This window comes from Mustelus asterias, chromosome 13 (assembly GCF_964213995.1).
Source record: "Mustelus asterias chromosome 13, sMusAst1.hap1.1, whole genome shotgun sequence".
NCBI classification, from domain to species: Eukaryota; Metazoa; Chordata; class Chondrichthyes; order Carcharhiniformes; family Triakidae; genus Mustelus; species Mustelus asterias.
Genome location: NC_135813.1, coordinates 91,243,817 through 91,270,789, shown reverse-complemented (window position 1 = coordinate 91,270,789; position 26,973 = coordinate 91,243,817). Strand labels below are relative to the sequence as shown.

The 26,973-nt window shown below is 45.5% G+C and overlaps 1 non-coding gene across 1 annotated transcript; it reads left to right on the top strand.

Annotated features, from left to right (window-relative positions):
• The first annotated feature begins 22,583 nt into the window (after positions 1-22,583).
• LOC144503256 (U2 spliceosomal RNA) lies at positions 22,584-22,766 on the top strand. Its single transcript, XR_013499469.1, has one exon. It is a non-coding gene; the product is annotated as a U2 spliceosomal RNA (small nuclear RNA).
• Positions 22,767-26,973: the final 4,207 nt, after the last annotated feature.

Here is a 26,973-nt window from a genome sequence, read left to right as displayed (position 1 = left end):
TCTTAACATTAAAACAAACAACAACAAAGCATCCACGCAACCACTTTGTTTAAACACACACACACACACATGGAAGCTTCCAAAAGTCATTCCACAGTACATCCTTTTTCATTCAAACTTATCATTTCAGACTGGGATGAGTGTAAAACATTCAAAGAGAATACAGAACATTGATTAAGACAATCGCTTTTATTCTTCTTTCTTCCAAACTGTAATTAACTCAAAGCAGAAGTAAATTCAAGAAATCCTATCACTTTAATCTTTAACAGTTTTAACACTCTCCCAGCCCCCTGAGGCTAAACCAAGGTGCAATACACTGCACCCACTGCCTGTAGCAAACATTCCACAGGAACAAAGAGCTCCCTGCTCTCAATCTAATTACAACAACAACCACCTACATTCGACAAGCTACCAGATCTCACAAACACACTGAAATACAAGAACTAAGATCTCTCCTATCCATCTGCTGCCTTTCCCCTGGCGTAAAAGGCTTATAGGTTGCCTTTGGTTGTGCTAACGTCCCTCCTCTCGTGACTGGCGCTAGATTATAATTTTCTACGTTTTCTTCTGATGCTGGAGTGGCTGTATGTTTCTGCACTGACTCGTATGGGCGCCGAGGGTCCGTTTCCTCTGATCTCTGCGTTATCTCCGCAGTGTGTCTTCTGTGTTCTAATTCCCTCACTCTCTCCTGTAATACTTTAATTTGTTCTGTCTCTTTGTGTCTCTCCTCCATTGAGGCATTTACTTCCTCAATTAGTCCAGCTAACTGGGTCACTAATATTACTCCCATTACTTTTGTTTTGTCCCGTTTAACTCTGTCTACCCACTTTCTTTGATCTTCTAAAGTTTGTGATGCGTTCCACCCGTTCCGTTTCATCTTTGCAACAATCGCTTCTCTGGCTAACAGATACTTCAAAATGAGAGCTACTGCAGTTTCTCCCTTAACAACGTGGTCTGCCATTTTTCTGTCTAGCAGTCCTGCAACCCCCATATGCTGGCTGCTACAGTAAAAGTGCCTCAACTCTCTCCCTTATCTCCTGTCACTGATACTGCCCCAGCACCGTCTGTATTGCTGTAGGGCCTCGTAGTGAGGTTCCAGTGGGTCTCTTTCCCCTGGGCTCCCCCAACTATTCCTGACACCTCACGCTTGGACTATTTTGTGTTGTCTTATTGGGATGTGTGCTGGTTGTTTAGTGGGTTTGTCCGCCCCTGTTCCCAGCCCCTCTAAGTACAACGCCTCCCGCTCGGCCACCACCCCCACTAGCAGGGTTGATCCGTTACCCCAAAACCGGGTATCCTGCTATGGGCTGTGGTGTTCCCTACAGACGAACAAGGTTATCAAACTCCGCCCGGGTCCCTAATGGATCCTCCGTCGTCGTGTCTCTTGGTCAGGATGGATCGGGTCCCCTTTTCCTCAACACTTACACACATGTATTCTGTTATCAAAGCCCCTGTTATAGTTAGTAACTGTATCGACTCTGAGGTTGTTCGTCCCTTCAGAGTCAGTGTTGTTACCCGATTTACACTGTCCGTGCCTTGCACCCTGAGTGCCTGTGCCTCTTAGCGCCCGCTTCAAAACCCAACCTTAGCGTGGGAGATTTCTCCTCTTAACGTCCAGTTTAGGGTAGGGCACCTTGAGTCAAGCACTCCCTTGTCCTATTGCCTTGGCACAGACAGCGGTTTCATTTACAATCCTGGGTTAGTTACACCAATTAGTTCTGCATGCGGTACTTATCTTTATATTAGTCTTAATTCCTGTTATCAAATAGCCCAAAACCTGTTATCTTTACCTCTGGTCCTTTACTCCTATTAAAGTTAAAAGTTACTTACCTTCTTCCACGCGGTCGTTCTGACCTGTACCTCTTTAGTGCGGACTTCTGTTTCAATTTAAAAACTTAGGCAAGATTATACAGTTCTACAAGACAACAATACTTAAAACAGACAAACCCTAACCCTTAAAGGTACCTCACTTTGAACGGAGACCTGCACTCGCCTTTGACTGCTCTGGATTTGTGTCAGATTCGTTTAAATTTGATCCCGACTTTCAAACTGTGGCCATCAGTCAGAAGTCAGATATCAAATCCTGCTGACTACGCCATTTTGTTGTAGGGAAATATCCCTTTACCAGTGCAGAATAGAAGTTGAGTCGCAAATCAAGGTTCAAAGCGTGTCTTTATTGTACAATTACTAGGATTCTAGGGAGACCCCCGTAGCCAGCTCAGAAACAGTGGCTTGGCCACGTTGATCTCAATTAAATCACATCAGCTCTGGATCTTTATAGGGATCCAAAATTCGCGCGGGAACATTTGATTATGCCTTTTTTTACACAATGTATAAAGTGGTCTGTCAGTTTCAAAAGTCCCTAAGAAGTTTCATGGATTAGCATTTGTATGGTGTGTGTTCGTGTTAATGGGATTACTTGGTCCTGCCCCGGTGTCTAAATGCGTTTCCCATTACCATCTCTATGTGTCCTCTTATTTAAATTGATCCTATTGTTCCGTGTCTGTGTTTCCTGCTTGTGAGATTGAGTGTTAATGTCATCCTGTCCTGTTGGGTGTCTGGGGTATTTCATTCTTAACCTTTTATCCTTATCTCTTAGTTTATCAGATTTTTATGTCTGCCTTGGCCAGTTTAAAATGCAGCTACGCGCTGTTGCTAGGCAGATTAGGGATCTTCCGTAGTTTCTGAAATTCGTGAGTCTCTCAGCTGTGCAGGGGGGGACCCGATCGAATATCCATCCGGGGGTGCCCCTCTGCATTGTTGGCCCGTTATGAGTGGTGCCAATTAGTCCAATAAAAATATGTTTGATGATACAAATATGGTTTTCTGGAAAATTTCCTCCTTCAGAATGAATAATAAAAACAAAGCTCCGTTATCACTGTGACAGCCTCGTGGAATGGGAGTACGCTGGCGAGAAGGAGTTTCACTACTGGCATGGTGGCACAGTGGCACTGCTGCCTCACAGCGCCAGCAACCCAGGTTCGATTCCCGGCTTGGCTCACTCTCTGTGTGGAGTTTGCATGTTCGCCCCATGTCTGCATGGGTTTCCTCCGGGTGCTCCAGTTTCCTCCCACAGTCCGAAAGACATGCTGGTTAGGAGCATTAGCCATGCTAAATTCTCCCTCAGTGTACCCGAGTGTGGCGACTAGGGGCTTTTTACAGTAACTTCAATGCAGTGCTAATGTAAGCCTACTTGTGACACTAATAAAATAAACTTTAAACTTTCCTCTTTGCACAGAACTAATCACTTGCTGGCTTAGCACATCATTAACAATTTAACCGTGCTTTAATTAATGCTGGGTGGCACAGTGGGCTAGCACACTGCTGTTTCACCTCAGCGGCCTGGGGTTGAGTCCAGCGGAGATTGATAAGGTGACCACCTCTTCTGGCTCTGTCTCTCTAGCTGTACAAATCTCAGGGGGAATGGCTCTGGGCAGAGTCAACGCAGTTCCTCGTGAGTATGCGGCTACAGCATACAAATACTCACATCTCAGCCTGAATTAGCACAAGATTTGCAATTTTAACTCACAAAAATGCCGTCGATATTGTGGAAAGTGGCACATCACTTTTGTGAGGTTGGGGAAGTAGCCACATCATTAAAGTAAAATAGGGGGAGCTTTCAAAACCAAAAAGGACTCGCGTTTATCCAACACCTTTTAAATCCACAAATACTGGCTAAAGCAGGGATGTTGGCATGGCCTGTGGAGGCGTGTTCTCCTTCAAATCATAGAACCTCTACAGTGCAGAAGGAGGCCATTCAGCCCATCGAACCTACACCGACAATAATCCCACGCAGACATGGGGAGAACGTGCAAACTCCACACAGGCAGTCACTCAAGGTTGGAATTGAACCCGGGTGCCTGGCACGGTGAGGCAGCAGTGCTAACCACTGTGCCACCGTGCCGCCATTGCCTTCATGTAGCAACAGAATGAATAGTCTGGGGCCTCGGTTGATGCACATCCAAAGGGTAGCACCTTCTACAATATAGCATTCTCCTTATACGCTACAGCTGACCATGATATCAAGTTACATCCAGTTGACAGCACGGAAACAGATCTTTAACCTAACAGGATCCGGCCACTGTTCATGCTCCACACCAACCTCCCCCCCGCATCCTTCATTTAACACCATCCTTCTAATCCTCTCTCCCTCTGCATTCATTTTGCTTCCTCTTAAATATACCTATGCTCATCAACTCAAGCATTGCCTGTGGTAGCAGGTTCCACATTCTGGCCATTCTCTCAACAAATAAGTTTCTGCTGAATTCCTTTTCTGGGTATATTAGTGACTATCTTCTATTTATGGCCCCCTAGTTTTGGTCTCTCCCCCAAGCTCCATCCTATTAAACCCATTAACACCTCCCTTTTCTGCCTTCACTCTGTCTGAGAAATTGCATGAGACAGAGTTTCAGACCCTCCAAACAGAGGAAAATCTTTACGAGGGTGAAGACTCGGCAAAGTGCCAAAGGTATGAGCTGGTTTATACAGTAAATGGCAGAACCCTTAAGAGTATTGATAGGCAGAGGGATCTGGGTGTACATTGAAAGTGGCAACGCAGGTGGAGAAGGTAGTCAAAAAGGCATACGGCATGCTTGCCTTCATCGGCTGGGGCATTGAGTTTAAAAATTGACAAGTCATGTTGTAGCTTTATAGAACTTTTAGTTAGGCCTCACTTGGACTTAGTATTCAATTCTGGTCGCCACTCTACCAGAAGGATGTGGAGGCTTTGGAGAGAGTACAGAAAAGATTTACCAGGATATTGCCTGGTATGGAGGGCATTAGCTATGAAGAGAGGTTGGAGAAACTTGGTTTGTTCTCACTGGAATGACGGAGGTTGAATGGCGACCTGATAGAAGTCTACAAGATTATGAGAGGCATGGACAGAGTGGATAGTCAGAAGCTTTTTCCCCAGAGTGGAAGAGTCAATTACGAGGGGGCACAGGTTTAAGGTGTGAGGGGCAAGTTTTAAAGGAGATGTATGAGGCAGATTTTTCTTACACAGAGGGTGGTGGGTGCCTGGAAATCATTGCCGGGGGAGGTAGTGGAAGCAGATACGATCGTGACTTTTAAGGGGCGTCTTGACAAATTTATGAATAGAATGGGAATAGAGGGATATGGTCCCCGGAAGGGTGGGGGTTTTAGTTCAGTCGGGCAGCATGGTCGTTGCAGGCTTGGAGGGCCGAAGGGCCAGTTCTTGTGCTGTAATTTTCTTTGTTCTTTGTTTGGTGCCCAATTTGTTGGGGATTCAGTGACAGCTTTAGGCTCTGACTTGATGTAAACCTTTTTCAAATAATCCCCTTTTGACTCAGAATGAAGAGAAACAAGGAGATACATGTATGCATATTTTAAAATATAGATGAGAACGTTATCCTCAAACTGTGGACGAGTCGGAAGATATCTCCATTAATTATCCGTAAATCTTTGCTCGAAGGAAGACACTTTGCCAGTTGAATTCTTCTTCTTTTATAGATAAAAGCATCAGATTGCAAATTACCACACAAGGCTAAGTGACTGGTAGGGCTTTTAACATAAATCTCCAGAAGCTAAAACTGAGGAAACCTTGAATACTTGCAGAGTGCTATTAAAATGCTAATGTGCATATACTGACATTCTGCTGATATGTATATTTATTGTTTTCTTACTTAGTTCTGCTAAAGGATCCTTTAGTTCCCCGTCTTGTATGTCAACAATCTTCATCCCTGCCCCGAGTGTTGGTGCAAATGCAGAGGCTGAATGTGCAGTGATCTCGGAGAGGAAACAGGATGAAGGCAAAACATGAACGGAACTTGTCCTTTATTGAGTTGAAAGACACTTTGGACAGTTATGTGCCATTACCAAAATACAGTTATCACCATGCTACTAAAATCTGCTCTCTTCCACGACTCAGTTAGAATAAAAAGAACCTAAGAAATAGGAGCAGTGGGACACTATTCAACCACTCAAGCCTGCTCCGCCATTCAGTAAGGACATGAGTGACCTTCTGCCTCAACTCCACTTTCCATATCTTACTATCTTGGTATCCAAAAAATTCTATCTATCTTTGACTTGTCCCTGATTGCACATCTGTAGCTCTCGATGGTCAAGGGATGAAATTTGAGAAGATGTCGTAAACCAAAAGGTAGAGATGGGGCAAGAGAGAAAGGTACAAATATAGGAAATGATAAATAGACTGTGACAGGATGGGATGGAGAGTCCAAATCTAAAAGTGAATCAGCAGATCAGGCAAGATGCTACAAAAGTAATAAAAGGACAAAACTAAAGGCTGTGTATCTAACCACACGTATCATTCAAAACAAAACAGATGAACTGATGGTGCAAAAAGAAATGAATGCATATGATCTGATAGCCATTATAAGGACTGTGGGCGGGATTTTCCGACCATGCTCACCCCAAGGTTGGAAAGTCCTGCCTGAGGTCAATGGATCTTTGTATGGTCAGTGTCCCACCTACTATGATTCCTGTGGTGGGCTGGATGGGAAAATTCCATCTTATATATGCCTACAGGATGTCAAAGATTGAGACCTGAATATTGTAGGATACATGATATTTAGGAGGGACAGGGAAATTAGAAAAAGGTGGCGGGTTATCTCTGTTCATTAACAATGGTAGTAGCACATTAAAGGAGGCTGATCTACGTTCAGGAAATTAAGATGAAGAAGCATTTGGGTTGAGTTAAGGAGTGATAAAGGCAAGAAGTCACTTGTGGGAGTCGTGTACAGGCCCTCGAATTGTAACTACATGGTACAACAAAGTATAGAGGAAGAGATAATGGGAGCTTTTTAGAAAGATAGAGCAATTTTAATCTATATATAGAACATAGAACATAGAACAGTACAGCACAGAACAGGCCCTTCGGCCCACGATGTTGTGCCGACCTTCATCTGAAACCAAGATCAAGCTATCCCACTCCCTACCATCCTGTTGTGCTCCATGTGCCTATCCAATAACCGCTTAAATGTTCCTAAAGTGTCTGACTCCACTATCACTGCAGGCAGTCCATTCCACACCCCAACCACTCTCTGCGTGAAGAACCTACCTCTGATATCCTTCCTGTATCTCCCACCATGAACCCTATAGTTATGCCCCCTTGTAATAGCTCCATCCACCCGAGGAAATAGTCTTTGAACGTTCACTCGATCTATCCCCTTCATCATTTTATAAACCTCTATTAAGTCTCCCCTCAATCTCCTCCGCTCCAGAGAGAACAGCCCCAGCTCCCTCAACCTTTCCTCATAAGACCGACACTCCAAACCAGGCAGCATCCTGGTAAATCTCCTCTGCACTCTCTCCAGCGCTTCCACATCCTTCTTATAGTGAGGTGACCAGAACTGCACGCAATATTCCAAATGCGGTCTCACCAAGGTCCTGTACAGTTGCAGCATAACCCCACGGCTCTTGGAAACTCCAACCCCCTGTTAATAAAAGCTAACACACTATATACCTTCTTCACAGCTCTATCCACTTGAGTGGCAACCTTTAGAGATCTGTGGATATGGACCCCAAGATCTCTCTGTTCCTCCACAGTCTTCAGAACCCTACCTTTGACCCTGTAATCCACATTTAAATTTGTCCGACCAAAATGAATCACCTCACATTTATCAGGGTTAAACTCCATTTGCCATTTTTCAGCCCAGCTTTGCATCCTATCTATGTCTCTTTGCAGCCTACAACACCCCTCCACCTCATCCACTACTCCACCAATCTTGGTGTCATCAGCAAATTTACTGATCCACCCTTCAGCCCCCTCCTCTAAGTCATTAATAAAAATCACAAAGAGCAGAGGACCAAGCACCGATCCCTGCGGCACTCCGCTAGCAACCTGCCTCCAGTCCGAAAATTTTCCATCCACCACCACCCTCTGTCTTCGATCAGATAGCCAGTTACCTATCCAATCGGCCAACTTTCCCTCTATCCCACACTTCCTTACTTTCATCATAAGCCGACCATGGGGGACCTTATCAAACGCCTTACTAAAATCCATGTATATGACATCAACCGCCCTACCTTCATCAACACACCTAGTTACCTCCTCAAAAAATTCTATCAAATTTGTGAGGCACGATTTGCCCTTCACAAATCCGTGCTGACTATCCCGGATTAATCCGCATCTTTCTAAATGGTCGTAAATCCCATCCCTAAGGACCTTTTCCATCAATTTACCAACCACCGAAGTCAGACTAACCGGTCTATAATTACCAGGGTCATTTCTATTCCCTTTCTTAAACAGAGGAACAACATTTGCCACTCTCCAGTCCTCTGGCACCATCCCCGTGGACAGCGAGGACCCAAAGATCAAAGCCAAAGGCTCTGCAATCTCATCCCTCGCCTCCCAAAGAATCCTAGGATACATTTCATCAGGCCCAGGGGACTTATCGACCTTCAGTTTATTCAAAACTGCCAATACATCCTCCCTCCGAACATCTATTTCCTCCAACCTATTAGCCTGCAACACCTTCTCTTCCTGAAAAACATGGCCCCTCTCCTTGGTGAACACTGAAGAAAAGTATTCATTCATCACCTCGCCTATCTCTACTGATTCCATACACAAGTTCCCACCACTGTCGTTGACCGGCCCTAACCTCACCCTGGTCATTCTTTTATTCCTCACATAAGAGTAAAAAGCCTTGGGGTTTTCCTTGATCCGACCCGCCAAGGACTTCTCATGTCCCCTCCTAGCTCTCCTCAGCCCCTTATTCAGCTCATTCCTTGCTAACTTGTAACCCTCAATCGAGCAATCTGAACCTTGTTTCCTCATCCCTACATAAGCTTCCCTCTTCCTTTTCACAAGACATTCCACCTTTTTTGTGAACCACGGTTCCCTCACTCGGCCATTTCCTCCCTGCCTGACAGGGACATACCTATCAAGGACACCCAGTATTTGTTCCTTGAAAAAGTTCCACTTTTCATCAGTGCCTTTCCCTGACAGTTTCTGTTCCCATCTTATGCCCCCTAATTCTTGCCTAATCGCATCATAATTACCTCTCCCCCAATTGTAAGCCTTGCCCTGCCGTCCGGCCCTATCCCTCTCCATTGCAATAACAAAAGACACCGAATTGTGGTCACTATCTCCAAAGTTCTCTCCCAGAACCAAATCTAACACTTGGCCCGGTTCATTTCCCAGTACCAAATCCAATGTGGCCTCACCCCTTGTCGGCCTATCCACATATTGTGTCAGGAAACCCTCCTGCACACACTGCACAAAAAGTGCCCCATCCAAACTATTTGACCTACAAAGGTTCCAATCAATATTTGGAAAGTTAAAGTCCCCCATGACAACTACCCTGTGACCCCCACACGTATCCATAATCTGCTTAGCAATTTCTTCCTCCACATCTCTATTACTATTTGGGGGCCTATAGTAAACTCCTAACAACGTGACCGCTCCTTTCCTGTTTCTAACTGCAGCCCATATTACCTCAGTGTGCATATCCCCCTCAAAGTGCTTTTCCGCAGCCGTTAAACTATCCTTGATTAACAATGCTACTATAGACTGGAAAAATCCACAAAGGTAGCCAAGATGATGGGTACATAGTAGGCAAAATTCTCTTGCCTCCCTGCGGCATCTTCCTTGCAATGGGAATGGCACACCATTGGCCAGTGGCAGGATATTCTGGTCCTACCGCTGTCAAATGGAATTTCCCACTGATCGCACCCCATGCCGCAAGGGAAACACATGGTGGGGGTGCTCTGTCGGTGGGACCAGGAGATCCCGCTGGTGTGAACAGCTGGAGAATTTCAGCCCAAATCTTTTCAGGATAGTACAGTATGTTCTGACTTCAACTAGAAAACAGGCTACTAGACCTGTGACGAGATAGGATTTTTTAAAAATTCATTCATTGAACATGGGCGCCATCGGCTGGTCAGCATTTATTTCCCATCCTTAGTTGCCCAAAGACAGTTGAGGGTCAACCACATTGCTGTGGCTCTGGAGTCACATGTAGGCCAGACCAGGTAAGGATGGCAGATTTCCTTCCCTAAAGGACATTAGCGAACCAGATGGGTTTTCCCAACAATTGGCAATGATTTCATGGTCATCGTAGATTCTTAATTCTAGATATTTTTTATTGAATTCAAATTCCACCATCTGCTGTGGTGGGATTTGAACCCAGGTTCCCAGAACATTAGCTAAGCTTCTGGATTAATAGTCCAGCGATAATGCCATTAGGCCATCGCCTCCCCCATTGATAGGATTAATTGATAACTTCATGGTGAAGGCACTCTACGTAGCAGCAATCATAATATCATTGAATTTTACATTCAATTTGAGGGATGGAAGAGTGCATCATAGACTAGTATTTAAAAATGAAATAAGGGCAATTATTAGAGCATGAAACCGGAGCTAGCTAAAGTAAGTTTGCAAAAATTCCAACGTAGTTAATTGAACAATTTAAAGAAAGTATCAAACGCAAAGCTATATCATATGATTACGCAAAGACGGGTGGTTAGTCTGGAGATTGGACAGAATGTAAAGAACAGCAAAGAATAACAAAAAGATTAATAAGGAGGGAAAATTAGAGTACAAAATATATTTAAAGATAGACAAATATTAAGGGGGTGCTTCTCTCCTGCCAAATGCTGCAAGAATTAAAATGCTTCAATGAGATCACCTCTCATGTTTTTTTTAACTCTAAGAAGATAACCAAATCCGCTCAGTGGCTCCTCCAGCACAAACCCCTCAGCCCAGCAGTCAAGCTAGTGAACCTTGCATACCCTCTCATGCACATGAGAGAGGCATGGTGCAGGTCGGCACAGTGGCACAGTGGTTCGCACTGCTGCCTCACTGCGCCAGGGGCCCGGGTTCGATTCCTGGCTTGGGTCACTGTCTGTGCGGAGTTTGCATAGGTTTCTGCATAGGTTTCCTCCGGGTGCTCAGGTTTCCTCCCACAATCTGAAAGACGTGCTGGTTAGGTGGATTGGCCATGCTAAATTCTCCCTCAGTGTTACCCGCACAGGCGCCAGAGTGTGGCGACTAGGGGATTTTCACAGTAACTCCATTGCACTGTTAATGTAAGACTACTTGTGACAAGAATAAATAAAAACTTTTTAAAAACTTTAATGTATCCTTCCTTGGGTGAGGTGACCAGAACAGTAGTCCAGTTGTGGTCTTACTGTACAATTGCAATAAAACTTATTGAATCTTTTATTTTTGTAATAAAGGGTAACGCACCATTTGCTTTCCTAATTACTTGCTGTACCTGTTAACGTTGTGAGATTTGTGTACAAGGACACCCAGATCCCTCTGAGTACAAACAATTCCCTGGGAATAGTGGGTAATTTTACATTTCTTCAAGGAATATTATATCTGCCACATTCTCACCTCCTCACTTATTCTATCTATGCTGCTTTGCTGCTGTTTATGTCATTTTTGCTGTTCACTTTGCCACTTAGCTTTGCATCATCGGCGAGCTTTGGTACGTTAGACTCAACGAGCAGGATTTTCTCGGCCCAAAACTGGAAAATCCCAGCCGAGTTAAACGGACCTTTGCATGGTACCCGCTCCCGCCAACCCCCCACCCCCCCCCCCCCCCCCCCCCCCCCGCCCCCCGCCCCCCTCCACCCACTACGATTCCCATGGAGGATGGGACGGGAAAGCTCTCCCCAATCTCTTCATCTAAGTCAACGTGGAATGTAAATAGTTGCAGTCTAAACTCTGATCCTTGTGGTACCCCACTAAAGAACAAAGAACAAACAAAAATTACAGCCACAGGAACAGGCCTTTGGCCCTCCAAGCCTGCTGCCCGTCTGAACTAAAACCCCAGAGAAAACAAAGAAAATTACAGCACAGGAGCAGGCCAGCTTGACAATTACCCTTTTGTTCCTACTCTGTTTTCTGCCCATTATTTAATTCTCAGTCCATAATAACATATTATTCCGACTCCCAAGAGCCTTAATTTTGCTTAATAATCTGTTTTGTGGTACCTTAATCAAATGCTTTCTGAAAATCTATCCACTGGTTTGCCCTTACCTAACCTGCCAGTTACAAGCTTAAAAAACACTAACATATTTGTCAAACATGATCTTGCTTTCATAAATCAGTATTGATTTTGCTGACTCTGTCTGATTTTATTACGATTTTCTAAGTGCCCTGTTACCATCTCACTGATAATAGATTTTAGCATATTTCCCACCACAGAGATAAACGCTCTCGCCTTTGAGCTAGAAGGTTGTCGCTTCAAGTTGCAGCAACTTTGGCACAAAACCTGGACTGACATTACAATGTGGTGCAAAGAACAATACAGCACAGGAACAGGCTCTTTATACTGAGAGAGCGCTGCACAATTGGTGGTGCCAACTTGTGGAAGAGATGTTAAGCTGAGGTTTCGTCAGCTCTCTCAGGTGGATGTAAGCAACTCATTGCCTGTCTTGAGGTAGAGTGGGAGAGTTTCACTGGGTGTCCTGCCCAATATTTATTTTTAATCAATATTATTAAAAATGATTATCTGGTCATTATTTCAGTACACTCCAGTACATTCTCACTGTGTGTGCATTGTTGGATTTTGTACATTCAAACCAGAGAATCATAGAATTCTACAGTGCAGAAAGAGGCCATTCAGCCCATCATATCTGCACTGACCACAATCCCACCCAGGCCCTATTCCCATCCTTGACACAAAGGGGCAATTTAGCACGACAAAATTCACTTAACCTGCACATCTTTGGACTGTGGGAGGAAACCAGAGCACCCGGAGGAAACCGACACAGACACGGGGAGAATGTGCAGACTCCACACAGACACTGACCCAAGCCTGGAATCGAACCCGGGTCCCTGGCGCTATGAGACAGCAGTGCTGATCACTGTGCCACTGTGCCGCCCTCTATGCGTAGAGTCATGGCAGCACGGTGACACAGTGGTTAGCCCTGCTGCCTCACAGCGCCAGGGACCCAAGTTCAATTCCGGCCTCGGGTGACTGTGCGGAGTTTACATGTTCTCCCGTGTCTGCGTGGGTTTCCTCCGGGCGCTCCGGTTTCCTCCCACAGTCCAAAGATGTGCAGGTTAGATGGAATTGGCCATGCTAAATTGTCCCTTAATGTCATGGGGATGAGCAGGGTAAATGCATGGGTATGGGACTAGGCCTGGGTGGGATTGTTGTCAGTGCAGGCTCGTGAGCCAAATGGCCTCCTTCTGCACAGTAGGAATTCTATGATTCTATGACACCGAGGCAAGAGAATGCAGGGCTAGGAGGAGGGATGGTGGGACTGAGACAGGGGGTTCGCCTGACAGGGCCCTAGATAGGATGGTTTCAGTCTTGTCACCGTGAGCTGCAAGAAATTCCAGCTCATTCATAACTTGACGTCCGACGGTGCAGTAAAATGCTGTGGAATTGGGGACTAGAGAGGTAAGACTGGGTACCGTCAGCCTACATCTGAACACTGCCTTCATGCTCAGGGTTTTGGCCTCAGAAAGAGAACTAATGAGGAGTGGGAATGTCTTGGGATGATATGTTGGCCTCGGGGGAGGGGGAGGGGGCAGGGAAAGACTGTAGGTGAGCATAACGGCTCAGTCTGGGAAATAATTACCTGAGATGTGTTGGCTGCATTGAGACAGGTTGGGATGGAGCCATGAGAGGGCATTATAGCTCTGCCTAGCATTATCCTATTTTAACCTTGGTGTTTACACCACAGTATTAATGTCTAGTCTTGATTTCAGACATTACCATTCTGCCTATGCTTCCAAAAAATGTAATTATTTAGTTGCAAAGGGCTCTTGGGAGATCTGAGATTAGGAAAGAGGCTATATAAATGCAAGGTTGCTTATCGTCAGCCTAACATAGGCCGGAATTCTCCAGCCATTCATACCCTGCCACTGCTACCAGCGAGAATGGAGAATTTGGTGCTCAATCTAATCTCCTTCCATAGCAACGGGACTGGAGAATCCCAGCGGCGGATGAGGTTGGAGAATTCTGGCCAAAGATTTTAGTTCGTCCATATAAAAGGTTTAATGTTGTGCTGACTCTAGACTTTAGTTTAGTGCCTTTAGTTTAATGACCCTCAGACTGGCATGACAGGGTGACACAGTGGCACAGTGGTTAGCATTACTGTCTCATAGTGTCAGCGACCCAGGTTCGATTCCTGGCTTGGGTCACTGTCTGTGCGGAGTCTGCATGTTCTCCCTGTGTCTGCATGGGTTTCCTCCGGTTTCCTCCCACAGGCCGAAAGATGTGATGGTTAGGCGGATTGGCCATGCTAAATTCTCCTTCAGTGTACCAGAACAGGCGCTGGAGTGTGGTGGCTAGGGGATTTTCACATGAACTTCATTGCAGTGTTAACCCGTGTCTGCGTGGGTTTCCTCCGGGTGCCCCGGTTTCCTCCCACAGTCCAAAGATGTGCGGGCTAGGTTGATTGGCCATTCTAAATTGCCCCTTAGTGTCCCGGGATGCTTGGTTAGAGAGGTTAGTGGGTAAATATGTGGGGATATGTGGATAGGGCCTGGGTGGGATTGTGGTTGGTGCAGACTGGATGGGCCAAATGGCCTCTTTCTGCACTGTAGGATTCTATGATTCTAAGATTCTAATGTAAGCCTACTTATGACACTAATAAATAAACTTAAATATGCATGCATTGAGCCAACTAAAACTCACATTTTGGAGGTTGGCAAGGTGGATCCAGTACAATCAGCATACTGTTAACTTCAGACCAAATACTGTCAGCAGGGAAGCTGAGCAAACAAGATATCATTGAAACAGATCTACATTTTTCTTTCATGTTTATATTGTGTTTTTCATGATCATGCACTGGACAAAGAACTCAGGGGGATTGCTGGAATGGCCGTGGCACCCTGTACCCCTGGGGACTATGTTGAAGTTCGCTGTGGAGACAGACACGGTGATGCAAAAGGCCACAGGGGCTGATTTTCTGCTTTGGTGCTCTGAGAACACACTGAGAGGCTGAGGCAGAAAATATCTCCTTGTACGCCACTTAGTGCTTCATAGGCAGAAGGTATCTTCTAAAGTCTGCGGGCGGAATCTTCTGGCAGTCCACGCCAGTGGGATTTAATGGTCTCGCTGCAGTGAACGGAGCATCAAATTCTCCGTCTTTTCTTGCTGCAGCAGTGGGGTGTGAACGGCTGGTTAAGATCGCGCCCTGTGAGTTTGTAAGCACAAAACTGTGCTGCTCTGTATACCTTTCTCTAATTTAATCGCTGTTACAAATACCTCCATGGCCTTACTCCTACAACCTGCCCCCGACCCAACTTTAATATCTGTCGGGATCTCAGAACTCCTCTAATTCCAGCCTTTTGCCCAGATCCGATCATCGTGGCTCCAAATTGGAGGCCTAACTTTCAGTTGCATAGGCCCCATGCTCCGGAATTCCCTCTCCAAACCTCATTTCCCCTCACCCCTCTTTACCAATGTTACTTAAAACCTGACGCTTCAATTGAGCTGCTGATCATCTATTGTGGCCCCTTATGTAGCTGGGTGTCAGGTATTCTTTGATGTGGGCAATTTAACCTGGCCAATCAACCTAATCCACACACCTTTGGACTGTGGGAGGAAACCGGAGCACCCGGAGGAAACCCACGCAGACACGAGGAGAATGTGCAACTCCACACAGACAGTCACACGGGGCAGGAATTGAACCTGGGTCCCTGGCGCTGTGAGGCAGCAGTGCTAACCACCGTGCCACCAGGTCAGAAGGACACCTAGATCCCTCAGGGGTGGCATGGTTAGCACTGCTGTCTCACAGCGCCAGTGACTCGGGTTCGATTCCGGCCTTGGGTGACCGTCTGTGTGGAATTCGCTCGTTTCCTCCCACAGTCCAAACTTGTGCGGGTTAGGTTGATTGGCCATGTTAAATTTCCCCTAGTGTCAGGGGGACTGGCAGGGTAAATACGTGAGGTTACGGGAATAGGAACCGGAAGGCATTATTCTTGGTACAGGCTCGATGGGCCGAATGGCCTCCTTCTGCACTGTCGGTATTCTATGGCTACACAGGGCACGATCTTACTGCTTGTTCATGCCATGCTCCCACGACAGAAAAGACGGAGAATTTGGTGGCAAGCCAAATTTCCATCCAGTGTAGTGGGATGGGAAACTCCCGCTCGTGGGAATGGTCGGAAAATTCCGGCCAAACACATTCCAATCTTCAACCATTCAAGAAATGTTCTACTTCTCTACTTTCCTGGATAATTTCACATTTCTTCGGTAAATATTCCATCTGTCATATTTCTGCCCCCTTGCTTAATCTGGCCTTGCCCCTTTGCATCTTTTTCACAGTTTATTTTCCCATTTAGCTTTCGCGGGTTTGTCAAATTGGATTCGGCTTTCTCAATCAATATGGAATGTGAATAGTTGCAGCCCAAACACTGATCCTTGTGGTACCCCACGGGTTCAGCCTATCAACCCAAATATTACTCTTCCAATCCTAATCTCTGGTTGTCTGCTGCTGTGTGCTGCAACATTGGGCAGGCTCTTTCCACAGGTTTCCAGACCCCAGAGTCAAGGTCAAATGGAAGTCCCAAGCTTGCCTATTCCAGCACGGGGACAGGGAGAGACTGGGAGACCCTCTAAATTGCCCCTAATTGCGGTATTAATTATTAAAATTGTCTGGCTCTGTTCAGAGGACGGCTAACCGCATCCCAGCCTACCTCTGAAAAACTTCCGCTTGGTGAGAATGTATTGGCAACTCTACATTGTTTTGCCAACACCCAAGCCTCACAGTGTGCCATCCTGGGACTAGAAAATAATTCTGTGGTGAGTGTTTCATCTCCTGACTGCTCAAAGCCCGTCCAGGTCACAAGTTAGGAGTATAATAGAATACTCTCCGTTTGCCTGAATGGGTGCAACTCCAACAACATTCAGGAAGCTCAACACTATCCAAGACAAAACAGCCACTTGATTAGCACCACATCCACAAACATTCACTCCTTCCACCACCGACGTACAGTGGTAGCAGTGTGTACCATCTGCAAGATGCACTGGAGGAACTTACCAAGGTTCGTTCAACAGCATCTTTCAAACCCGCGAGCACTCCCATGTAGAAGGACAAGGGCAGGAGTAGCAGATACCTGGAACACCGCCACCTGGAGGTTCCTCTCCAAGTCACTCACCAGCCTGACTTGCAATTATATCGACCATTGCTTTACTGTCACTGAGTCAAAATCCTGTAACCCCCCTCCCTAACAGCATTGTAGGTGCACCTACACCACATGGACTCCAGTGGTTCAAGGAGGCGGCTCACCACCACCTTCTCAGGAGCAATTAGAGATGGGCAATAAATGCTGGCCTAGCCAGCGACACCCACGTCCCTTGCACAAATAAAGTCTAGTCTGGGGTGTGATATTTCCAATAAGAGGCCAAAGAGGGAATTTCGCAATGATTTTGATTTGATTTGATTTATTATTGTCACATGTATTAGTATACAGTGAAAAGTATTGTTTCTTGCGCACTATGCAGAAAAAGCATACCGTTCATTGAGAAGGAAAGGGGACAGTGCAGAATGTAGTGTTACAGTCATAGCTAGGGTGTAAAGAAACATCAACTTAATGCGAGGTAGGTTCATTCAAAAGTCTGATGGCAACAGGGAAGAAGCTGTTCTTGAGTCGGTTGGTAGTTGGTTAGAGTCGTAACTGATATGCCAGATTTCCTTAGTCTTCTGAGGAAATAGAGGCGTTGGTGGGCTTTCTTAACTATAGTGTCGGCATGGGGGGACCAGGACAGGTTATTGGTGATCTGGACACCTAAAAGCTTGAAGCTCTCGACCATTTCTACTTCGTCCCCGTTGATGTAGACAGGGGCATGATACCATGGTCCCGGTGGGGAAATGTGCTTGAATGCATCACAGGTTAGAGATAAAAGCAAATGACTGCGGATGCTGGAATCGGAAACCAAAAGAGAAAATGCTGGAAAATCTCAGCAGGTCTGGCAGCATCTGTAAGGAGAGAAAAGAGCTGACGTTGCGAGTCCAGATCATCTGGACTTGAAACGTCAGCTCTTTACTCTGCTTACAGATGCCACAATGATTCCCTAACTCACACTGCCTAACATGGATGCCTGATGCATGCACAGAAGTACTTCATCACTGAGAACCCAGTCGGGGTTTCCAGTGCACAAAGCAGGATTATTATTAATGCTAGGTTATGATAGAAGGCCACTCAGCCCACCATGCTTGTGCCAGCTCTTTGAAAACCAATCCAAACAGTCCAATTCCCTACCTCTATCTCCGAGCCCTGTATCGTTTTTCTTGTTTAGTTATCTATTCAATTCCCCATGGACAGTTACTATTGAATCTGCTTCCACCACCCTTCAAATGTGTCTCAGGCAATAACCACTCATGGCGTTAAAAAAATTCCCTTCACCTTCCCTCTGTTTCTTTTACTGTCCTCTGGTTACAGATCCTTCTGCCAATGCAAACAGTTTCTCCTTCAAAACCCTTCACGGTTTTGCACACTTCTATTTAAAAATATTTAAAGTTTATGTATTGGTGTCACAAGTAGACTTACATTAACACAGCAATGAAGTTACTGTGAAAATCCCCTAGTTGCCACACTCCGGCGCTTGTTCGGTAACACTGAGGGAGAATTTAGCACGGCCAATGCATCTAACCAGCACATCTTTGGACTGTGGGAGGAAACCAGAGCACCCAGAGGAAACCCACGCAGACACGGGGAGAACGTGCAGACTCTGCACAGACCGGGAATCGAACCCGGGCACTGTGAGGCAGCAGTGCTAACCACTGTGCCACTGTGCCATCCCAAATCTATGCCTAATCTTGGGAGCTGGTGGCAATCAGTCTGAAATTAAAAAGCTAGCCTCAGTAATGCAACCATTATCGATTGTCATAAAAACCCATTTGATTCACTCATGTCTTTTAGAGATGGAAATCTGCCATCCTTACCCTGTCTGGCCTACATGTGACTCCAGATTCACAGCGATCTGGTTGAATCTTAACCACCCCTCTGAAATGGTGTGGCAAGCCGCTCATTTCAAGGGACAATTAGGGATGTTGCAACAAAATGCTGGTAGAGCCAGACACACCCACATCACCTGGAAAAATTAACTAACTGTCACTGTCATAAGGAAAATGACTCCAGCTTCCCCAGGACCAGCTGAACTGTGTAACCCCAGATCAGATTGACCGCCGCTTATTCCTGGACAGTCTAATAAGGGCTGGAAGGGAAAACCAAGCCTAGTAGGCCCAAAGTTGACAAATAGTTTGGACTGTGCCAAAATGTTGCAGTGCCAAATGCCAGCTAGAGTCGGTCCACTCAGAACTGTGGTAATAACAGTAAAATGCAAATAAGCCATTTGCACATTTCAGAGAATGCGGCAGTGTCAGAGGGAAAATCATTAATATTGCTTCATGATAGATCATAATGCATTAGTGAGGTTTAAATGCCCATTTAATATTGGAAAATCTGTCAAGTACAGAAAAAAACATATTAAAGGTATTGACTTCAGCTGCCAGTAGTTGTAAAGCTTGGCTTGATTGCGATTCTTGGCATCCATGTGACTCCAGACCCACAGCAATGGTGGACTCTTAAATGCCCTCTGACAGGCCGGGCAAGCCTTTCAATTTGAGGGCAATTAGAAATGAGCAGCAAATCTGGCCTTGCCAGTGATGCCCACATCCCAAGAAAAAACAAGTACAAATATTAAACAGTGGTATTGTTTTACAGACAATGTTGAAATCTCGCTGAGGGAGCCAAAAGCTGGAGGAAACCCCGCTCTGGCCCGCGGCGGGACCCGCGGGCAGCATTTTGCCAGTGATGGACAATTTAGTGGCTGTCACCCTGGCTGCCATCCAGTTGCGAGTGGCAGCTTGCACCCAACAGCTGATGGAGGGTTTACTCAGAGACCATGTATTACTAAAAACTTTAGCTTAAGTACAAAGACTCAATTCAGTGTCAGTCCAAAGACGCCTCTTTATTTGACCAACGATCAGTGGGAGACCAGTATTGTTCAGCCCATGATCCCTCAGAGAAGGTCTTGAGCTTTCCAAAACTAACCTAAATTACAATAGCTCAGTTAAATCATTTATTCATTTCTTAAAAATCACTTTAAAAAATCAATTATTTGTGTCACAAGTAGGCTTACATTAACACTGCAATGAAGTTACTGGGAAAATCCCTTAGTCGCCACACTCAGGCGCCTGTTCGGGTACACTGAGGAAGAATTTAGCATGACCAATGCACCCAACCAGCACGTCTGTTCGGACTGTAGGAGGGAACTGGAACACCGGAGGAAACCCATGCAGACACGGGGAGAATGTGCAGATGCACACAGACAATGACCAAAGCCGGGAATCGAACCCAGGTCCGGGGCGCCATGAGGCAACAGTGCTAACCACTGTGCCACCATGCCAACCCCAAATCTATGCCGAATCAGGAAGCTGGTGGCAATCAGTGTGGAATTAAAAAGCTAGCCTCAGTAATGTAACCATGGTCGATTGTCGTAAAAACCCATCTGGTTCACTGATATCCTTTAGGGAAGGAAATCTGCCATCCTTACCCGGTCTGGCCTACATGTGACTCCAGACCCACAGCAATGTGATGTGATAAGCCGGAATTGAACCCAGGTCACGGGAGCTTTGAGGCAGCTGTGTTAACTGCCCGCCTTTCCGGCTGACGGAACCAATTATTATTATTATAAATCAATCAATTAATGTGTGTTAAACACCTTAGCCAATTGCTAGTCCATTTTCTGACATCATGGGATCTCATTAATTTATCTCATCAACTCCCATTTGTGTTCATGGCCAGACCAGACAGTGGAATTCTCGTATCTGAGCGAAGCTGTTTTTATCTCGTATGCCTTCAATATTCTCTTCATAAATAACTACATTGTTCACATGAAGTAACATTAAGAACTAAACTGTTTGAAATTCCTGCTGATATATAATATGTCGATTCTGCAAATGCATTGTTCGTAAGAATGTGGTCTGCCTTGTCAGGTTTCACCCCATCTTGCCGTGCAATAGCTTGCCCTTGACTAAAGCTTCACAAAAATATAGTTGCATATATTCTAAAATCCAAAATACATGTTTGAATTAGAAAATCTCACAATTGTTCTGTCTTCATATGGAAAATTTCCTCTTAATCTGTAAGTCTGGTCATTCATTCAGTGGTTAGTAATTCATTGACATTTTAAACCCCTGATTATCTGAAATTTGGTAGCCTACTGTAATAAGTCTTCAGAGGCAGAAGTCCCTTCACCAAAATCCCTTTATTTACAAACTCTAACAGCCGTAAACAGAGAGTCAGCAGTCTACCTCCAGTGTGCCAGAGGAACCGACACTCCCAGTTAAGTACAAGACAAAGACTCCCTGATTGGCCCATCAATTGGATTTTTAATCAAGGAGTTCATACTCCAATAGGCCAACCTCAATGGCTTGATTGAAGTCATTGCACCTACCAAGGATTTTCCTGCAATAAGAGTGATTAAAGGGTGGCTAACTGCCCACAGTTACAGGGGGTGGCCTTAAGGTCACTTCAGTGGTGAAGCACCCTGAAAGAGCCGACAGGTACTTTGGGCAAACTGGGACAGGCAGGCAGACAAGCCTGGGTGAATTGGGGGGGGGGACACGGTCGTTGTTGGGGAGTTGGGGGGAGGCTATCACTATGTACTGGTAGCATCATTGCTGCAGGGACAGACGTAGTTCACTGTGGACTGGGGCATGTCCGTAAAGGAGGGCCATCCCTGGGACCCACAGGGAGGTCACAAGGCTTTACCGGCCGGTATCCTGAGCGACCAGAGGGTCCACTGACATGGACGAATGCCCGTGGGGTCATGAAGTGACCCTTAACTGACCACTTAAATGGCTCAATTAGCGGCCCAGTGGCCACCGATGGCAATGGAATCACACCTGCTCTTTGTCCTTCCGTATTGTCAATTTTCCCTGCCTCCAATTAACTGGGAAAAATATTCCCACATGTGTACATATAGAAATGTATTAAATAAGTGTTTCTTTTAGGTGGCATAGTGGCACAGTGGTTAGCACTGCTGCCTCACAGTGCCAGGGACCCTGGTTTGATTCCAGCCTCTGGTGACCGTCTGCGTGGAGTTTGTAAGTTCTTCCCTTGTCTGCGTGGGTTTCCTCCGGGTGCTCTGGTTTCCTCCCACATTCCAAGGATGTGCGGGTTAGGTGGATTGACCATGGTAAATTGACCCTTAGTTTCCAAAGATGTATAAGTTAGATGGATTAGCCATGGTGAATGAGAGAGGGGTTGGGGGCTAGGTCAGGAGAGAGGTCCTGGGTAAAACACACTACCAGAGAGTTGGGGCAGACTCAATGGGCTGAATGGCCTCCTTCTGCGCTTTGGGGATTCTATGATTCTATAACTCCATGGTTATTTACCGGTGATGAAGATTTACCACAGTGTTGAATCTGCATTGAAATACATTGTGCATAGCGGTTCTAAAATATCCTTACCCTCCAAGTATTATCTTTCACTCCATGTTTGACGTGTTAAATTGTTCAATTGATCTGTGTTTGATTATGAGAGTTGGCCAACGGATCTATACTCACGGTGCTTGATTGGTTAAGCCTGGGTGATGAATCAGAGCAATAGTAACCATAAAGGCCGAGAAACTAGTGTGGGATCAGCATGAGTGCAGATGTTTTGTGATTGTAGAGATATATTAAACCTCGCTTCTCGGCCTTTTGGCTAAGATCAAGTGTAGTATCGACATGCTGCACTTGGTTGAAGTCATTAGGTTACATTTTAGCTTCATTTGAAGCAATTTTTAAAAGCGGCATCTCGGCCTTTTGGCTCAGATGCAAATGAGATCAAACCTTGGAGGAGGTGCAATGCCTACTCCAATCAGCTTGGATCATGTAGATCAAGCCCAAGACAGGAGGTGAGAGCCCTGTCTTATCAGCTTGGATCGGGAATGTCTCACTTGATGAGACTCTGAATTGGACTTGATTGGACTGAATTGGATATATAAACAAGAAAAAAAACCTATTCCACACTTAGGGTGGGATTCTCTGGCCCTTCCCACAAGTGGAATCCTCCGGTCCCTCTGAAGTTGACATTCTGTGTTTGATCTGTGTTTGATTATGAGAGTTGGCCAACGGATTTATACTCAGTGTGCTTGATTGGTTAAGCCTGGGTGATGAATCAGAGCAATAGTAACCAGAAAGGCCTAGAAACTAGTGTGGGATAAGCATGAGTGTAGATGTTTTGTGATTGTAGAGATATATCAAAACTTCAATTAAAGGATTAAAGGATTAAATTAAAGGATCCTCCGGTCCCTCTGAAGGTTCCCTGGGAGGTTGGGACAAACAAATCATGCAAAACGCCATAGACTTTGGCGGGACTGGAAGATCCTGCCGGTGGCCAATGGCGAGCCATCACTGTGTGAAAACCTGTCAAGTGGGGGCTGGAAAATTCTGGCCTTGGAATCTGGCACGTCACCTCTACATTTCGGTGGGATATATCAATCACATAAAATATACAATAAACTGACAAATATACAACAATGGTGATCACTGATCGAACTAGCATATGTTCTGAATTGGCTAAGAGTAATGGTTAAGAGTTTGGGCTGAGCAGGCAATGCTTCTCGACCCAGGGAAATAATGTTAATGTTATATAGTGGCAACCAAAGTCCCAGGCAGAATAGAGATGATTGATGGCAGGATTAGCCAATCATTATGGTAGATAAGTGGGATTGATTGTAGGTACATTAATTTCCATTTTGCAATTATCCTCCAATCATGGCATTTTTAAAAACATATTCTCTCATGGGATGTGGTGCCGTTGTCCAGGCCAGCATTTGTTGCCCCTCCCCTGAACCGAGTGGCTTACTAGACCACTCCAGAGGGCTAGTTAAACGTCAACCACATTGCTGCAGGTTTTGAGTCACATATCGACCAGACCAGTTCTTAGAATCTGCCATGAGAGAATATGTTTTTTAAAATGCCATGATTGGAGGATAATTGCAAAATGGAAATTAATGTACCTACAACCAATCCCACTTATCGACCATAATGATTGGCTAATCCTGCCATCAATCACCTCTATTCTGCCTGGGACTTTGGTTGCCACTATCTAACTTTAACATTAGTGGACAGTAGTGGGAACTTGTGTATGGAGTCAGTAGAGATAGGCGAGGTGATGAATGAATACTTTTCTTCAGTGTTCACCAAGGAGAGGGGCCATGTTTTTGAGGGAGAGAAGGTGTTACAGGCTAATAGGCTGGAGGAAATAGATGTTCGGAGGGAGGATGTACTGGCAGTTTTGAATAAACTGAAGGTCGATAAGTCCCCTGGGCCTGATGAAATATATCCTAGGATTCTTTGGGAGGCAAGGGATGAGATTGCAGAGCCTTTGGCTTTGATCTTTGGGTCCTCACTGTCCACGGGGATGGTGCCAGAGTACTGGAGAGTGGCGAATGTTGTTCCTCTGTTTAAGAAAGGGAATACAAATGACCCTGGTAATTATAGACTGGTTAGTCTTACTTCGGTGGTTGGTAAATTGATGGAAAAGGTCCTTAGGGATGGGATTTATGACCATTTAGAAAGATGCGGATTAATCCGGGATAGTCAGCATGGATTCGTGAAGGGCAAGTCATGCCTCACAAATTTGATTGAATTTTCTGAGGAGGTAACTAAGTGTGTTGATGAAAGTAGGGCAGTTGATGTCATATACATGGATTTTAGTAAGGCGTTTGATAAGGTCCCCCATGGTCGGCTTATGATGAAAGTAAGGAGGTGTGGGATAGAGGGAAAGTTGGCCGATTGGATAGGTAACTGGCTATCTGATCGAAGACAGAGGGTGGTGGTGGATGGAAAATTTTTGGACTGGAGGCAGGTTGCTAGCGGAGTGCCACAGGGATCAGTGCTTGGTCCTCTGCTCTTTGTGATTTTTATTAATGACTTAGAGGAGGGGGCTGAAGGGTGGATCAGTAAATTTGCTGATGACACCAAGATTGGTGGAGTAGTGGATGAGGTGGAGGGGTGTTGTAGGCTGCAAAGAGACATAGATAGGATGCAAAGCTGGGCTGAAAAATGGCAAATGGAGTTTAACCCTGATAAATGTGAGGTGATTCATTTTGGTAGGACTAATTTAAATGTGGATTACAGGGTCAAAGGTAGGGTTCTGAAGACTGTGGAGGAACAGAGAGATCTTGGGGTCCATATCCACAGATCTCTGAAGGTTGCCACTCAAGTGGATAGAGCTGTGAAGAAGGCATATAGTGTGTTAGCTTTTATTAACAGGGGGTTGGAGTTTCCAAGAGCCGTGGGGTTATGCTGCAACTGTACAGGACCTTGGTGAGACCACATTTGGAATATTGTGTGCAGTTCTGGTCACCTCACTATAAGAAGGATGTGGAAGCGCTGGAAAGAGTGCAGAGGAGATTTACCAGGATGCTGCCTGGTTTGGAGGGTAGGTCTTATGAGGAAAGGTTGAGGGAGCTAGGGCTGTTCTCTCTGGAGCGGAGGAGGCTGAGGGGAGACTTAATAGAGGTTTATAAAATGATGAAGGGGATAGATAGAGTGAACGTTCAAAGACTATTTCCTTGGGTGGATGGAGCTATTACAAGCCGGCATAACTATAGGGTTCATGGTGGGAGATATAGGAAGGATATCAGAGGTAGATTCTTTACGCAGAGAGTGGTTGGGGTGTGGAAGGAACTGCCTGCAGTGATAGTGGAGTCAGATACTTTAGGAACATTTAAGCGGTTATTGGATAGGCACATGGAGCACACCAGGATGATAGAGAGTGGGATAGCTTGATCTTGGTTTCAGATAGAGCTCGGCACAACATCGTGGGCCGAAGGGCCTGTTCTGTGCTGTACTGTTCTATGTTCTATGTTCCCTGGATCGAGAAGCATTGCCTGCTCAGCCCAGAGAGCCGGGTTCGCTTCCTGGCTTGGGTCACTGTCGTGTGTGGAGTTTGCACGTTCTCCCCGTGTCTGCGTGGGTTTCTTCCGGGTGCTCCGGTTTCCTCCCACAGTCTGAAAGACGTGCTGGTTAGGTGCGTTGATCCGAACAGGCGTCAGAGTGTGACGACTAGGGGAATTTCACAGTAACTTCATTGCAGCGTTAATGTAAACCTTACTTGTGACTAATAAATAAACTTTAACTTTGAACTTAACTTTAATGCAGAGGGTCAGTCTTCACTGTAAATGCATGCAATCGTTCCATTTGGGATCAGTCTCGTTCCTGAGTCAAAATGTTGTGGGTTCAAGCCCTACTTTAGCAGTTACACACATTGGGTGGAATTTTCCCGTCCTGTCCGTCACGGGAATTGTAGTAAGTGGGCGTGGCCGGAACATCCCGCCCACAAACTAAGTTCGCACTTCAGTTAGCAAAGGGAATGTTGCTACGTTGGAGGCGTTGCCTTTTGGATGAGGTGTCTGTGCAGATATTCTATAATTTTGCAAAAAGGGAGATTCCTTCCATTAGTTTGGCTAATCATGTTGACCAAAGTATATTAGCTGGTTGGAAAATGCATTGTTATTTGTGAGACCTTTCTGTGGACAAATTGGCTGTCACGTTTGTGTATAGTATAGTACGTCAAAAAATATTCATTAGCTGTGAAGCGCTTTAGGGATATAAAAAATGTTATGTAAATGTTATTATTTTTCAATGGCTGTCAGTGAGATACGAGGCACTAATTAAATTGAATCTCAGTGGTTTCAATGCTAATAGATTCCCTAAACTACCCTGTTAAAATAATCTGCATCTCTGTCAACCGCTATGCTTTATTTAGAATAGGGCAGAGACCGTTGTTGCTTCTCTGTTTCTCTCTGCCTACATCCGCTGCCAATTCTGGCCCTTCTCTGCCGTTACTCCCGAGAACATTGGGTCATGCTGACGAGTGTATCTCCATCAGTTGCCTGCCTGGTGTTACTGCAGTAAGGTCTGGGCCATTCTGAGGCCCACTTACTTGTTTGTAGACAGAGGGCGGAATTTTACGAGATTTTTTTCCAAGTGTCCGGCTAGCGTGAAAGCGGGAGAGTTGCTGATCCGTTTTTCGGGTGAGTTTTCAGTCCCACTTTTATGTCTTTGAAAATATGGGCTAGA